General features: G+C 28.0%; 1 long non-coding RNA gene across 1 annotated transcript in view; it reads left to right on the plus strand.

Annotated features, from left to right (window-relative positions):
- The window catches only part of LOC129984268 (uncharacterized), a 55,973-nt gene that overhangs the window by 20,012 nt on the left and 23,007 nt on the right, over nt 1-12,954 (plus strand). Inside the window, exon 2 of the long non-coding RNA XR_008785477.1 lies at nt 5,923-6,049. This is a non-coding gene — a long non-coding RNA (uncharacterized LOC129984268). The remainder of the gene's footprint in view (nt 1-5,922; nt 6,050-12,954) is intronic.

Genomic DNA, 12,954 nt, shown 5'->3' on the forward strand with positions numbered 1-12,954 from the left:
CATCTTTTCTCCATTCCTGTGGCAACAGATAAAAAAAATAAAGCCTGGAGAGTATCTATCCAAGCTATTCGTCCAAAGGTCGGCTGAATACAAAAAGCATTAAGAAAGGAGAAGAAGAATAGAGAAATAAGACTTCTCCAAAAAAGGAGAAATGTTCTTGCCGCCAAGAGGTAACGAAAACAGGATCTATCTGCGAGAATTCTCCAAGAGGAACTTTCACTATCGAGTTTGACAGATGCGTAAAGAGACCAGCAAATAAATTTGCGGATTGTGCTTTCTTTAAACGGTTCTGTCTCTCTATTTTCTTTTCGTTTTATGTTTTTTGACTGGACGAATCTATACTTCGCTTTCGAAACCATTTTCAAGGAAATGTGTTCACCGACTGTCGTTTCAATGAGTTTCGTCTGATTCAAGGATTTCTTTTCTTTTCGTTTTTCAAAACTGATCTTTAGTTTATGCTTCGAATAAAAAAGAAATCGAAGATCTGGAAGTAGAATGGAATATTTGACTTAAAGAAGGGATAAGATGTTAGGAAATTTTCATCATACAGTTGAAAGATTTTTGAATTCTTTGAATAGAGTTACGCCGCAACTTGTAGCTGATTCTACCAGACTACGATAAACTGAAAGTTTTTCAATGAATTCATACAGTGCTATCTTTTCATATATAATATTCTGATAAATGAACGGGAAAATAGTTTGAATAGTATTCATAAGACTCTATTACTATTACTATTCAAACGAGAATAAAAGTAAATACAATAATGAAAAATAAAGGCAATAGAAAAGAAAACGAAATCTCCTTTTCTAGATTTAGAACTATTTCAACCTCGCTGCGCTGTCATATGAACTTGGAAATTATTGTGCCATCAACCGAGATAAAAGTCACTTATGATCACATGGGTCGAGATCAGGAAACTGAACTTATTGTATAGATAAAAAAAATGAGATGTCTAGACAGACAATTAAACACCTAAATATATCTATGAATTGCGCTTAAAAATTTAATTATTTTCCTTTTCGCATGACGAGAAGTGTTGAATGACTGTAATCAAGAGCTACAAACATGCACTGTAAACATTTGCACTAACTGAAAACTGCTCTGACTAACATACCAAATGGTCCTATTCATTTTACCTGCATGAAAACGGCATATACTCTTTACATTTGGAAAATATTGGAATGTTACCGAAATTTTTGAACTGGTAATATTAAAAAAAAAATTAAGTTGTGTAGGAACTCGAGAATCCCATGATTCTTCTATGAATGTTGAAATGTTTTCAACTTTATTTTAAAGGATTTAAAATCGCCTATGATTAATGAAAAAATTTTCTTTCTAAATCCAACTCTTAACTCACATATAATATATTACAAGGTAAACTGTTTGCAATCATTGAATTTCAAATAGTTTTTATTTATTTAAATGTTCGAATCTTAAGATATTAAATAATCATCTGAACTTATTAAAAACATAAGAAAAGAATGTAATTATAAATTTAAATCTCTTTTTATGTGAAATAAATTGAATTTGATGGCAAATAATTGAATATAATTTGGTTTCTCTCTTGCTTCCAATTTGATTCCTAGTAACATTCACTAATTTTAAACAAAGAACAGATATATAAATGATTCAAGTAGTATTCTGAGTGTTGCTATAAATAACTGTGTTTCTTCACTTATTTTACAAACCACTAAAATACTTAGTTCTTAATAGTTTTCAAGAACAAAAAAGGAATGATTTCTACTTCAAAGAGAAGAAAATCTGAGAAACTTTAAACATCAGATCTGCGAACGTGAATTAAACAATAACAAAAGCTTTGGGTACATTAGAACTTTGGAGAAGAGAAAATAAGAAATACTTATTAAGAAATGTTCTTTTTTTTATTGTAACTATTTTTGAATCATGAATTTTCAAATTCGCCTTAAAACTGTTCTTTTAAACCTCGCTTAACGTGCATAATTCGTTCTCAAATATTACTCATAATACAAAATATTCGTTAATAGAAATGTTTTTTTTTATTTAATAGATTGATGTGTACTTTCCAAAAAATGTACTCGAATGCATTCTTAATTATTATTGCAAATGTTTTTTTACAAAAACGTTGTATAAAGAAATTTGTCGTTGGCTACACTTCGAAATTGACGAAAATTAGACACAGTATTATCGTTAGATAAATTTCTAGCGCGCAAAATATTACTTTATGAGGCGATGATTCTCAACATAAGATGCAATAATTTTTTGTGTTTTCTGTATTTTCCTTATTTCGTTAGAAAGTTGTTGCATCCATTTTTACTTCCTGTCCTGACGAAATTTCCTCCTTAGCTTTTTGCTGTGATACAGAATGCAACTTTTAGTAGTTTAGGCTATTTCTTTCGCCAATTCATTGATGCTATTGCTAACCACCTCTAGCCTCATAATCTTGACAAAACACAAATGATGCGTTCGACAACGCTATCCGGCCAAAATTTCTTCCATTTTAATATATGGGTTCCCTTTAAACAAGTACTCAACACAGATTGATGCAAGCCAATCTAGTATATAATGTCATGTTCTCTACATGCAACTCGTTCTGAAATACATCAACCGTTAAGAGAAGTATTTTTCTGCATTTCATTTTGCTCGTAATATGAATCATTCATTATGCACTGTACTTGTTAAGCGAGATATTTTTCTACATTTCATTTTGCTCGTAATATGAATCACTCATTAAGCAATGTACTCGTTAAGCGAGGCATTTTTCTACATTTCATTTTGCTCGTAATATGAATCACTCATTAAGCAATGTACTTGTTAAGCGAGGTATTTTTCTGCATTTCATTTTGCTCGTAATATGAATCATTCATTATGCACTGTACTTGTTAAGCGAGATATTTTTCTACATTTCATTTTGCTCGTAATATGAATCACTCATTAAGCAATGTACTCGTTAAGCGAGGTATTTTTCTACATTTCATTTTGCTCGTAATATGAATCACTCATTAAGCAATGTACTTGTTAAGCGAGGTATTTTTCTACATTTCATTTTGCTAGTAATATGAGTCACTCATTATGCAATGTACTCGTTAAGCGAGGTTTGACTGTATTTGTATACAAGGCATGCACTGAAATCATTCTTCCTCATATCAATTGGAGAACGGCGACAACTATAGCTATAAACTTGGTGCCTAGGTATAGTGAAAAGACCACGTTGTCATTGGTAACAATACCATCTAGAAGCAAACAATGGAGGTGGCGTCCCTATCTCGAAAACAGTAGAAGATAAGGAAAAATGACATGTACGAAGATTTCAGAGCATCTTCGATTTAGTACGAAAAGATAGCTTGAACGTAATGATGCTAAGAACAAAACGTGCAAAGTGGCATTTGTTTTTTTCGCTACATCCAGCCCTCTTACGTCAGAAAAGCCTTAGATTTAGTTATTTTTTTGTGTTCAAAAGGCTTTTCGTCAGCTGTAGGGAGGTGAGAAATTGCACATATGGAATCTAAATGATATTCCAACAATATCTTGCATTATTTAATCAGTTTCGGATTCTATTGTGGCAATGTTAGCAAGCATCATCAAATAAAATTTCGTAAGTAACTGAGCGAAATAAACTCGAATGTGAAAGTTCTATACAAAAGTTCGATAAGTTAAGGTAAGGCTTTGGGTTTGATTTTAGTTAAAGTTTGATCTTAAGTCCTGTTTTATGGGTACTAGAGGGTTGTTTGGGAAAGAATCGTGCTTTGGAACGTTGATGAGATTGCGAGAAGGAAACCAGTATTACTTTAAAGTTATTTGACTCAACCTAAATATCTGTATTACACTATCAATAGAAGCTGGATATGTTACAAAATTCAAAGGGAGTTCTTCAATAGTGTATCAATTATTGCATCACAGTACATGTGAAAGGAAATCATATCTAGAAATATTGTGTGATTAGCAGCAAAGATGAGAAAATAGAAGGAAAAAGAAATTGGGTAACAGCATGTGTAAAGAACAATTTCTACTGTTTAGATTCAAAGATAATGTAGCAATTAATGCATTATTGTACATGTGAAAGGAAATCATATCTAGAAATATTGTGCGCTTAGCAACAAAGATGAGAAAATAGAAGGAAAAAGAAATTGGGTAACAGCATGTGTAAAGAACAATATCTACTGTTTAGATTCAAAGATAATGTAGCAATTAATGCATTATTGTACATGTGAAAGGAAATCATATCTAGAAATATTGTGTGATTAGCAGCAAAGATGAGAAAATAGAAGGAAAAAGAAATTGGGTAACAGCATGTGTAAAGAACAATATCTACTGTTTAGATTCAAAGATAATGTAGCAATTAATGCATTATTGTACATGTGAAAGGAAATCATATCTAGAAATACTGTGTAATTATCAGCAAACATAAGAAAATAGAAGGAAAAAGAAATTGGATAATAGCATGTAGAAAGAATAATATCCACTATCTAGAAAATTTTATGTTTTTTATGCCTTTATGGCAAGCAAATATGAGATATTCAATGACAAATGTCCATGAATTTATTGGGAAAACTTAAATAGTTTATTCAACTTAATTTTAGTTTACATTCTGGAAACTAAACATAAATTATGATGATTAAATTTACATAATGAAAGTTAATACCGAAGTTAAATCTTTCTAAAAAAATTGGAAAATAAAAAAGTATTTCGAATAGTTTTTCTTGAAAAAATTGTAAATTTCACCTCGATTCTCGATTCTCTCGCATATTTTCTTATAAATTAAATACTTCCATTATATGAATAAAAATATGCGAATTTTTACATCCAAAAAGATTAGAGATTTTTGTATATTAAAATATTTGTTAATGAATTGTCTAATGAAAATTTTTAACATACTTATTTACATATCAATTATGATAACAATAAATAAAATAAGTCTTCTTTTCTTTTTACTTATCATATATATAATTGTATCCTTAATTATTATTTGGTATCATTTTTTCTTGAATATACATTAATTTTGGATTTTATAAATTTTCATGGGTATAGTATACTATATATATACAACTAACTGCATTAGTTAAAAGCTCATGTAAATATTAAGAAACATTAACAGATTAACCGTCTGTGCATGTAAGCAACATTATGTAAGGATATCACTTTTCAATTAAAAATTCCCATCTTTTGAATAATTAATAATTAACAAGGACAAAATGAAGCTCAGTTGACAACAAAAAGGAAAATATCCGTTCAGTGTAAGACTTCCATATGGAATAATTCTACATAATAATTTAAATATTTTATGATTGCATCTGGTATATTCATCAGATTTTCATTATATGTTACTTTTTTTTCTGTCAGTATCGAAATTTTGAGACTCCACCTAATTTTTTTATGAGGTTTGAACGATGAAATTATGATATATCATGTATACATAAAAAATTTTCAAATTTTTCAGAGATTAGGGAGGAATTTATTCAGTTGAATACTCTTCAGTTGATACCTTGGACTTAAAAAAAATGCTAAATCTTCTAAGGACCTAAAAATTACTATCCAAAAATTTCTAGAAGTTTCTTTTGGGGTTACTCTACAGTAAAAATTTGTATTTTATTTTCTATCTTATTGCGAATTGTTTTAGTATTTTGTTTCCTGATTTTTCTTTTTATATACTTTCTCTTTTTTTTTATTCATTTTTTTCATGAATTATATTTTTGTCTTTTCATGTATTCAAGTATTTTATTTTATTTTATTCTTTTTTTTATTTATTTTGTACATTTCTTAAGTTTGCTTTCATGTTTCCCATTTTTTCATTTAATATATTTCATGTATTTTTCATGTATTATTTTTATTGTGTTTTTTAAATTTTTGAACAAAATTTTTCTTTTTCTTTTCAAGTATTGTTTTTATTCCGCTTTTTTTTGTATTATTTATATATTATATTATGTTATTTATTTTCAATTTTTTAAGGTAAAGGATTCTAGCCAAATTGTCCGTCTGATTGGTCCCGTCGGAACGAAGTGTTGCTCGGTTCAGTCATAATTTTCCAGTATGCTTTAGCAGGATGGTTTCAACAAATTTTTTACGGATAAAGTAGGTAAGTAATATTTTTAAATGCGTTTTTTTAGGGGTAGAGGGGGTTCCGATAATAAAAGACACGATAATTACCGAAATCTCGCGATTACAATTTTTGGTGATTATAATATTTTGTTCGTTTGAAGTTCTTTATTACATTTTCGTTCATACATCAAATAATAAAAAATGAATCCAAAACTAACAAACTTTATGTTTTCTTGATAATATTTAAGCAATTAATACTGTTCATTTTCTTTGAGAACAACGAAGCCTAATATTCTTTTAAATGAAAAATAATAAATATATGCGTTTTACAAAAAGCATTCAAATAATTAATAAACATATTTTTGTTATCAATATGTGTTGTTAGTTTTCCTTTTCACCATCAAATTGTATTCACAAAATTTAGACAGAGTTTACTGTGGAAAAATCTAAATAGAATGTTTCCCAACATTAATATTGTTACGAATTTTTCACATTACTTGTTTCCTTAAGTTCATTTCTTGATAAGGAAGAGTTTTTTTTAGATAATTCTAATGGATACTGAAGAAATGCCGAGTCAACAACACCTATTTTTGGTGACTATTTCAGACAAAAAAATAAAGGATCCAGAATATTCAAGAATCTTGGTGTTTACTCTGTTAAAATTTCAGTTCCAATGCTTTTAAAAAGTATTCGTTATCCTGTCACAGAAATTATAAAACACCAAAAGACAACCCAAAACATAGTGGAGTATTCAGTTCAGTTGAGCTCAAATGAGTATTTAATTGACTTCTCTCTTTGTAATGTCCTGTTTCGACTCCTCGTGATGGGGCGAGCATTTACTAAAGATTTACAGCTAGTGTATTATGGTTTTTTGCAAGTTTTGTTTCGTGTGTGCTTCTTCTGAATTTTATTATCTGTATTTCATGTAGAACAAAGCGTCGTTACTTGATATTGAATCGTATGGACTTTTTCACCGTACAACCGAAACAATTATTTTGATATTTTCCTTAACATCATGTATCATTTTTTCCCGCAGTAAGTGAATCCTGCAATAAACTAATCAAGTCTTTTTTTTTGTTTATTCAAATAAGGATTCAGAATATTAAATATGAGCTTCAATGTACAGGAAACGATAATAACAGAAGGAATTTAAACTTCATTACATCTGTTTTTCAACAATTCTCTGAATGAAAAAAAAAACATAAAAAGATATTTTATTCGAAGCTTTAAAAATATTTTATTCAAAGATTTCCTATAACGGTAATTTAGTTAGACGAGTTCTTCGAATCTTAAAGATACATTAAACGTATACTTACTAAAATGCGGAGAAGTTTAATCCAAAAGACCTTTTTTTTTTAATTCAGTAACTATTTCACTATTCAAGATTATATACTTCCAAGTATTCAAAAGAGAAACAATGTAATTTCTTTCGTTAAATTCTTAGAATTCATCCACAAAAGTTACTTTTGCATTTAATGATTCTAATCTTTAATTTATACTTATAGTAAGAATCCATTTAGCTCTTAAAATCCACATTTTAAAACAGCCTTATTCTTTTCAAGTTTTGAAAGAATAATCTTAATCAGTAAATATTTTAGTCTGCATTATTTTTGGCAAATATTTAGAAATGATTCTGTAACAATGAAATTGCTTTTGAAAAATCTTTACATTTCAGTTAGAACATTTATTTTATTTGTATTAAAATCAGATCTGTGTGATCAGATCTTGAAAAATTGAAAAATCAGATCTTGAAATTGAATTACAATTAAGACTTATAAAAATATTCAACAGCTTCAATAGAAATCGAAAGTTTTATACCGTAAAGCATAATTACTTATTGTAATTATTGTTATTATTATTATCATGCATTGTAATATTATTTTTCACTTCCTATTCAAACAAATAATTTGTTATTCAATACTTTCTGATATTATGTAAACAAATTTTTATCATTATTGTTATTCCTATTAAAGGATTAAATTTAATTTGAGACGGAATGATATCAGTTTATTTGATTTCAGAAAAATAATATTTGCAAATTTATTTTTATAATAAATCGAATGTGCAAAGTCCAATCCATCATAATCAAGAAATAGGTTCTTTAAGTTTCACTATAAAAAAAATTTGGGAATTTTGTGTAAATACTTGTTTTATTAATTGTGTAAATTGTATAATATTTTTTGTGTAAATACCTGTTATATATAGTTTCCTGAAATAATCTCTCTTTTCTTTATCTTGTTCTTATCTTCGTTTCGAATCTTTGCATGGAAACGGAATGATTTTTGATCTTAGATAATATTTATCCAGATTCAAAAAATTTACATCAGATAATCTAATATAATTTTAGAAAAGAATATTTTATACTTGAAATATTTGCACTTCAACAAATGTTCAAAGGAAAAAGTATTTGATCAGCACGAAATACGAAGATGTATTGAACATAAAGTTATTCAATTAATATCGTGTACTTATCCCAAATAAAATAAAATTCCCATATTAGATATTATTAGAACTTACAAATACTGAAATTAGTATTTTTTTCTTAACATTAGAATCCAGTTTTAAATTTTCTGTCTAGTTTCAATTTGAAAGTAAATGTGGTATCCATTCAACACGTGTATAAATAACATTTATATTTTCACAATAATTGCTTACTATCTATTTTAGCCATCAGCTGGCTACATAGAAATATTTTTTGAGTTTAATTTCAGTAAAACATCTTATGCAAAGTTTGGCATTTATTATTCCCCAAGAAAATTATACTAAGCATTAAAATGTCGTAAATATTAAAACCGTGTTATTTAAATAAATATCTTATATACATTCTGTTAAATATATATATATATATATATATATATATGATCAAGAGTAAAATTCCATTTTGAAATATATGATTTATTTTGAAAAGTGAAATGAAGATAAAACCAAAGGCCTCGCTAAGATAAAGAGTAAATGTACAATCAAAAGATCCAATGTAAGTACAAATTCGGGAATTTTCTAATCATTGCTTTCCCCTTTTTTGCAAAGTGTAATAAAAAAATTGTTTTGTTCCATTCTTTTATATTTGCTTAATTTACTTCATGCAATTAAATTTTGGACCAATGCCAGTTAATCTCCTTCGAAATAAGGAGAATGAGCTTTGAAATATATTATTTATTACTTTTTTAATTGCAGCATTATGAGCGATCCTAATACAGTCAAATCCCATACATCATAGTGATATTGAAAATCCTATGATCTGTCCTACTAATCTATGCACTAACTTTCGAAGTACTGTAGCATCGCTTTCTTTTTCTATGTATAAATCTTACAGAAATTAAACAGAATTCTTCCTATTTAGCCTTTTAACAATGCGAAAGAAAATATGTAAAGATTTAAAGAAACAATGAAAATTATTTGAATTTCAGTTCAACAATAAAATTTATTATTTGAAAATTGCGTAAAAAGTATATTTAAAAATTGTTAAAATTCAGAAATTTTTAATATTCGTTTACAGAATAATTAAATTAACATCATTGAAACCACGATTTTTTGATAGTTTAAGATGGTGTAAAAAACAGGTTTATGTTGTAATATGTTCTGAAATTATTACCAAGATTTCGCTTAAATCCCTAAAAAATGTATTTAAATATCAAAGTGTCAAAATATTTACTTAAATGCAGAAAGTATTTAAAGGTCAAAGTGTCAAAATATTCAATTAAATGCCGAAAGTATTTAAATGCTAAAATTCCAAAAAATTCACTTAAATGCCAAGATGCAGAAAGTTTGCTTAAATTCTAAATATATATAAAAAAATTTCGATAAATTTTAAAATTTTTAATAAAAATTTTACAAAATTATTCCTAAGTGCACATTCCTGTTTTTCATTGTCAAAATATTCAATTAAATGCTGAAAATGCTAAAATTCCAAAAAATTCACTTAAATGCCAAGATGCAGAAAATTCGCTTAAATTCTAAATATATATAAAAAATTTCGCTAAATTTTAAAATTTTTAAATTTTTAATTAAAATTTTACAAAATTATTCCTAAGTGCACATTCCTGTCTTTCAAAATATATCTGTACCAATTCTTGTCGCTCTGGTCTAACGGTCTGTTCTGTAGAGTGTCCAGCTATACACAGACACAAATACAATCACTTTTATTATTAACTGAGATAATAGAGCCTTTCTTTTCTAGTGAAAGATGCAAAAAAAGTCCAAGGAAAAGATGCCATACTGATTTAACTTTTCTAGCTTATCTATACTGAACTGTATTATCATTCAGAAATGGGACTAAAATTGTATTGAATACTTAAATAAAAGTGGTCAATAATATTTTTCAGTTATTTTTAATGATATTTTAAGTCAGGAAAAAAATAAGACATAAAATAAAAAAAAATAATAATAAAACTTAAAAAGGCATACAATATGTGCATCGCAATACTCTTTTCTTAAATGAATTCAATTTTTGTGATAAATCTGATATTAAATGATTTAATATTGGTGAGAAAGGAAAATTTTGAATAAAAATAGAAAAAGGTCAAATTCGTTTGAATTAGAGGAATACTCTGAGTTGATTTTTTTCTACCAGAAAACAATTACTTTCTTTCATAAGTAGTCACTTACATTACAGTAATCTAGTAATGTAACGAAAATCCTTTTGGTAAATGTACGATACAAGAATTTCAACAAACTCAATAACAAATAAGACTCTTTATATCACAACAAATGAAAGTACCACGGAACAAGTATGACAAAGACAGAGCCTAATTATTCACAAAGCATTTTCAAATATCAGCAACACGTATAGCAAATAATAACTTGATGTTAAACCACAGCAACAATACAGTCGTGTTCAGAGAGAAATCAGATAATTCTTTCAATTTTCGACACTCTAAAAATACCATTTTCTTGATTTATGTGAACGCATTGCCTTTTACAGCCTTACAATAGAGTATGGAATCATGTAGAATTTCCAGATCCCGATTTCTAATAGAGGTGTCACCATAATTCTTGTATTTTCTGGAACCTTTCTTTTTGTTATCAAAGTTAGGACATTTATCGCCAAGTCACCAACTGGTTGCGAAGATTGTGGGCCATTGCCTTTGTATCCATTCAACTTTCATTAAAAATATTTATAAATCTATCTTCCTTATTATAAGAATAATTGTGCAAGCTGACAGCATTAAAAATTCGTATCAATATCAGGACAAAACTGTCTGATCGCATCGTGAAAGCTTTCATTTAAGTGAAGGGATTTTAATATTTTGAAGGAATTCCTGACCAAATATGCTTGTGATGTTATTGCGAAGAAATTCATCATTAGTTTTGAATTAGAGTCAATTCAATTAGTGAAATTCATCAATACTTCGCTTTTAGAATAATCAGAAAATGATAACGAAGGTTGTCACGTTTGGCGACTTATCGCTACCAAAAAGTTACAACTTGGAGCGAAGTTCGCCATTCTCCTGTCTGGTCAATAAAGAGCAAGGCCGTAAGAAGTTATCGCCCGAAATAGCACAGAGAAAACGGGAATGAACGCGAAACAGGTAGCTATTAAAAGTTACATATTTTTTAAATTTTCAATTTTTCTAGCTGGCAAAAAAAAAAGTTTTGAGATGAAAAAAAAATCCATCGTTCTATAAATACCGACACATGCGTAATCTGAGAGTCACGTGATTGTTTCAAACCAGTTTTAACTGGTTAAAGATGTAAATTAATTAAGACAAACAATGACCTAAAGCAATAATAATATTCTCACACGATAAAATATAATTCGCGACAGCAAATTTTTTTTATCTTTCTTTTCAGAATATAATTATAAAAGAATGTTGGAATGATTTATTTCATTGAATCTTTACAGATATGAATTATGTAAAACCTACATCCTTATTTTCTAGAATTCACACAATTATAGACACCAACGATGTTATCATATTATTTCCAGCAATAATTTTTTTTTTAATTTTCTTCTGAAATGTAATAACAATTGTCGATGCATAAACTATCTCATTTACATAAATTTATAATCAATATGTTTTGTGAGTTCAAAACAATAACCAATAATAAAATTACTCTTCACTGGAATTATACAGAAAATCATGAATGTGTATAATGGGAAAGAGAAGCCATGTTATATGCTTCGGCGAACTATTTACAGGGAGAAATCTTCCACAAAAGGTATTTTTCTCTCTCTAGACACAAAAACCATGCATGTATGTAACTCTATACGCCATATTCATGCGCCAGTGAGCAATGAAGACTTTTAGAGAGAGGAAAAAAATGTCCATCCTTTGAGAAGACTGAATTTCAATTTTGGAGGGGAAACAGAGCAATTGCGGTTTTCTTTATGCTCAGTTCCTTCCAGAGAAATTCTATTTTGAATAGAAAGCATCATGATTCCTTTTATCTAAAAAAGAGACTGGATTAGTAGATTTCTTTTCGAAAGACATGAAAGAGAATGAAAGTTTTGCAGGGAAAGAAGTAACACGATTAAGGTATTTTTGAAGATTATATATATATATATATATCCTTTATTCTGCAATCGGATATTTATAAAAAGGTGAAGCGCTTCGATATTTTATAATGTAATTTTTCAATAGTATAGCAATTTTTTATTGAATATGAAATGATATTGCTTAAAAAATGATTTCAAGTATTGATAGTGGTTTAAGAGCAAAAAAATGTAGTGTCTATTTAAAATTTTCTGGTAGAAATGGAGGGCTAGGGTCTTCACATTCAGAATATTACAATAGAGGGAACCACAAAACCTTTTTTTTTCTCTTTCTTTCTTTCTTTCTTTTATTTTTACTTCCTGAATCCGAAAAAGGCATTTTTGATATACTGTCTGCTTGCATGTGAATACAATAAATCAAAAACGCAATAACTCAAGCTAGACGGATGAAATATGGAATATAGTCTATACCCTGCACTTTTATATTTCTATCAAATTGTGAACGAAAT

This window comes from Argiope bruennichi, chromosome 9 (genome assembly GCF_947563725.1).
Source record: "Argiope bruennichi chromosome 9, qqArgBrue1.1, whole genome shotgun sequence".
NCBI classification, from domain to species: Eukaryota; Metazoa; Arthropoda; class Arachnida; order Araneae; family Araneidae; genus Argiope; species Argiope bruennichi.